Source organism: Engraulis encrasicolus, chromosome 7 (assembly GCF_034702125.1).
Source record: "Engraulis encrasicolus isolate BLACKSEA-1 chromosome 7, IST_EnEncr_1.0, whole genome shotgun sequence".
In the NCBI taxonomy this organism is placed as follows: domain Eukaryota; kingdom Metazoa; phylum Chordata; class Actinopteri; order Clupeiformes; family Engraulidae; genus Engraulis; species Engraulis encrasicolus.
This window is the reverse complement of record NC_085863.1, coordinates 38,506,382-38,511,381: the sequence shown is the minus strand read 5'-3', so window position 1 is coordinate 38,511,381 and position 5,000 is coordinate 38,506,382. Positions and strand designations below refer to the sequence as shown.

The 5,000-nt window shown below is 48.2% G+C and overlaps 1 protein-coding gene across 7 annotated transcripts in view; it reads right to left on the bottom strand.

Moving 5' to 3' along the window:
* Positions 1 to 5,000, bottom strand: part of sipa1 (signal-induced proliferation-associated 1) — a 75,992-nt gene that overhangs the window by 61,493 nt on the left and 9,499 nt on the right. The window contains exon 1 of one of the 7 annotated variants that reach the window (XM_063203469.1): positions 1,095 to 1,658. The exons of the other annotated variants lie outside the window; for them this stretch is intronic. The gene's annotated coding sequence lies outside the window, so the exon portion shown is untranslated. Of the gene's footprint in view, positions 1 to 1,094; positions 1,659 to 5,000 lie in introns of those variants that run through there. 7 annotated transcript variants of the gene reach the window in all.

Sequence of the window (5,000 nt, the reverse complement as noted above, 5' to 3'; positions counted from 1 at the left end):
CACACACAAGGAAGGGAAAAAAACATGTATGGTGCTGGAAATCATGGACGGCGTTCAAGTGGGCAGCTGCGGCAACATGGCCACATATTTTCTCCCAACAACACATGACCATGACCAACAGTGTAAAATTAGGTGCACGAAGGGGGTGCGTTTTCTTTTTTGCGAGTAAAGCATGGAATCCTTGAGCTGTACTATGCTGCGGTAGTAAACAAAAGTCCTTCCAGAAATCTGGCCTCATTTGGAGTTTCACACGGAGGCCGTACACACACACACACACACACACGCACGGTCGTCACGCTCACATGCCCCACACACACATACACACACACACGGCCGTCACGCTCACATGCCACACACACACACACACACACACACACATACACGAGCACTCACACTCTTGCACATGCATGCACAGGATGTGTGTTGAAGGATATCTCAAGGGCGCATTATGTGAAAGAGGTAATTGAGAAAGGCCTTTACATCGGTGGAAACGTTTCAATGTTTTCCAGCCCCATTACTCAGGCTGAAATACTGATACTGTACGTCCATTGTTCCTTCAAACGACACAAAAGTGCCTCTATGTCAGTCACCACATATTTTTTCTCTCTGTCGCAAACATATGACTTGCCTCTGTATCAGTTCCCAGACAGAACTGCCTCAGTGTTAGTAACTACACAGAACTGTTCTCGTGTCAGTTACCGTAATGAACTGCCTGTCTGTCAGTTAACACCGTCTGTTGTCATCGCTAACTGCCTCTTTCTTTGCTGCATGAATTGGTGAGAAATCACACCTCGGTGTCTGTTATCATGACTTTGTCAGTTATTGCATGTCACTGCCTCTGTGTTGGCTGCCAAGCTTAATTGGTGAGCCACCACCACACTTGAGTGTCGCTACGTCTGTAATCATAACTTACTGCTGCATTTGTCAGCTATTGCATATAACGGCCTCTGCTTCAGCTACCATGACTGACCGTGTTAATGTCAGTTAGCTCATAAAGTACCGTGTAGCCTTTATGTAAGTTAGCACATATAATACATAACTGCCGCTGTTTAGTAGCCTGTATCCACCATCGCTATGTCCGTTAGCGCACTCACCGCACTGGCTTCTATGTCCATTACATAATAACTGCCTTTTGGGCGTCCTTTCTGTCTTTCTTTCTTTCATGCTCTGGAAAATCTTCGGGAAGCATTAACAGTGTCTTTAGTTATCTGCCTGCCCAGTCTTCTGTGTCTTTCTCTCTCTCTCTCTCTCTCTCTCGCTGGTGCCCTTCTTTCAATTGGCCCATTGTCTGGAGCAGATGCTATGGGCACGCACACCACACAGAGACACACACAACACACTACACAACACAACTCAGCAGCACACTACACCACACCACACAGAGACATACACGACTACACTACACTACACAGAGCCACACACACTACACTACACAACACAGTAGCACACCACACAGCACAGACATACTGCAAAACACTACCCAGCCATCGCTGCCAACGATCCCGTTTTTCCTGGATTTTAGACCCACCCCGGCCCAAACCCAGTACTCTCCTACCGTCTATGGTATTCTCCCGCCACCAACACCAGACACTACACCACACCCCAGTACACACAAAACCACAGCTTCCGATTTTCCAGGGTTTCTCCTTTATTTCATTTCGGATTTCCCACCCAAACTCCCAGTGCTCTCCTCATACAGTACAGTCTACGGTACCATCCTGTAATTTCTGACCACCCAAAGTCATTTGTTTTGCCGCCGCCACAAAAATCTCCGGGACTTTGCCACTCAAAGGTATACAGCTATGCACACCACACCACACAGTGTACCACACCACACTGCAGGCCTACACCCCCACACCAGCAGCATACTGTATGTCTCTGTATGTGCCACTGCAGTGTCAATGTGCAGACGCAGACCTTCGTCTATGGCCATTTAATTTGCTGGGGCCTCTGCCCCCCATTCCCCATCCACATCCCCACCCACCCCCACCCCGTCTGCCATTATGGACAAAAGACACCTAAGCACCACTGTGGGGCAGACAGTAACCCGACTACATTGATAGCATTGTGGATCGATGTTAAGTGGTATGGCGATGTAGTATATGGGCTACAGTCACTGATACTTTGGCTTTGGCCAAAGCTGCTACAGCACTGGCGTGCTACTACAGAGTATTTGTTTGTTTTTCTTTTCTTTGTAAAATATATATTTTGGGGATTTTAGACCTGTATTATTGAGATAGGACAGAGAGAGAGAGGATGGGGAAGCGAGATGAGGAAATGACCTCAGGCCAGAATTGAACTCGGGGTCTGGTGTCAGGGGTGTGTGGTGCGGTGCGGCACTAGCCCACTGAACTACATCACAAACCCCAAACCCCTCCACACACACATTCTCCCGCACACACACACACACACACACACACACACACACACACACACACACACACACACACACACACACACACACACACACACACACACACACACACACACACACACACCAATGATTGTGTCAATTTCAAGAATCAGAGGTGCCTCTTGATGAAGGTAATGTTTGGGATGCAGAGAATCTCATGCAGTCCTTTTCGGCCTGGGTGTGTTCCAGAAAAACTAGGTTTTGTCCCACATGTTTGTGATCCTTGCAGGACTTTTTAAAAATAGGCTGCATGCACGCTCCCTTCACTCACAGCCATAGCAACCAGCCTTGGAATGTTCAGAGGGATGGCAATGAGGGCATGGAAGTCTGCATACTTCACATTGCTTTCATTCCAACGGATGTTACAATGTTAATTTATCAGTTGTGTATATCTATGAAGTAACAGATGTGTTAGTTGGAGGGGGTGCATGGGTGTGTGTGTGTTTTTTTTCCCTAGCAAAGGCTTTTTAGGATTGTCCTCCAATCACCATAGCAACAATGGAAGGTGATCTCTGAGCTGTTTTTACATGTACGTAGTTAGCAGTATGAAAATTACTAGGAGACAGCTAACTCCCCAACTCCCAAGCTAAATCTCCTCAGCGGTTTTGTCTTAATGTAATCAAACCATAGTCTTTATTTGCCTTTCCACCTCCCAAAAAAGAAACATGGTTAAAAATACAGCTGCAGAGAAGGCGGACGGTCACTGAGAACCAAAAAGCTGCATCACACAGCCGTCACGTTGCAACTCTTAACTCTCTAGCTTTTGGCCCGGGAGGAGGACATCCATTCCCCTCCCCTCTCTCTGCCCCGTGACAGCAGGCAGCTCTGCCTTTGCCACGGTGGCCGAATCCGAAAGTGCTGGCCATTCACTGCCAAGAGAGAGAGAGAGAGAGAGAGAGAGAGAGAGAGAGAGAGAGAGAGAGAGAGAGAGAGAGAGAGAGAGAGAGAGAGAGAGAGAGAGAGAGAGAGAGGGAGAGAGAGGGGGGGGGAGAAAGAGAGAGAGAGAGAGAGAGAGAGAGACAGAGAGAGACAGAGAGAGAGAGAGAGAGAGAGAGAGAGGGAGAGAGAGAGGGGCGGGAGAGAGAGAGAGAGTGAGGGGGAGAGAGGGGGGGTAGACAGAGAGAGAGAGAGAGAGAGAGAGTGAGGGGGGGGGCAGAGAGAGAGAGAGAGAGAGAGTGGGTGGATCTGTGCCACTGCATGGGGGTATTAGTGCCACTGATGGATGGGCAAGGTGAGGCCTGGAGGGAGATTAAAACCAGAGGCTTAAGAGAGACGCTCGATTCACACACACACACACACACACACACACACACACACACACACACACACACACACACACACACACACACACACACACACACACACACACACACACACACACACACACACACACACACACACACACACACACACACACACAACCACCACCCTCGCATGCTACGTACGTACATGGATGGCACCACCGCCAACACCAAACACTTGCCATTGCCACTGCCACTAGCAGTGCCGTATAGGCTACGGTGCCCTCTTCAAGGTCTCAAAAGGGTCACGTGACGTGTGTCCCTGCCATGTGTTTTGGGGTGGCTGAGGTGAGTGGCGGAGAGGCAAAGGAGTGTCTCGAGCACAAAACGCCACCACCAGCAGCACAGGACGATACGAGACGGGACGGGGATGGGACGGGCGCGAAACAGATCCGTCAATGTGACAGCCGCGTCCTGCTCTTAATGGATGTACGTAATCCACCTCCACAGCTCCATCTCTCATCCACCCCTTTCTGCCTTTTCGTCTTTTCCTCCTTCCATCCATCCATCCATCTACAGTACAGCCACCCTTGTTCAAGAGACTCCAACAGTGTTTCTTTACACATCACCCTATTTCCCGACAATAATATCTACAATGTGTTTTCGTCTCTGTGGCACAACAATCAACTCTGTTCTTGTAACAGACAGCGTTTTCTGCAAGTGATATCGATGCGACACTCTCGCTCTCTTTCTCTCCATGGTTAATAGTCTGCGTGGCTTTGTGCCATTTAGATAATCCATCCTGATCCTTTGTGCAGGGCATGGGGGAGTCTTGCTGCATTTGGACGTTGTTGTTGTTGTCATTATTTGTTTGTTTATCATGCCATGCCACAATGTCACCATGCTCCAGACACAACAAAAACAACACACACACTTTAACAAACACACACACACACACACGCGCACGCATGCACACACGCACGCACGCACACATGCAAAATCACGCACACCAGCATGGAAATTAATCTGAAAAGCATGAGGACCTGGGAAATTCTCTGGGCATGGGGATCTGGTATTACACGTGCATGCGTAACCGCGTGCGTAACACACAACATCTGTTTTGCATGAATGCTTGAACAAGGGATGTACGTGATGAATGGACGGTCTGTCTTTCGAAAACGTCATTACACACTGCTCATGATAGTGTGAACTGGGACTCTAGCATGTTTCTGCAGCAGTTAACAAACCAAAGTAGAGCGATTTTAATATAACGGTATTATATTTTATTATAAATATTTCATATGAAAAGCTATTTTTCCAGACAAAGCCATTCAAATGCAGTCTTT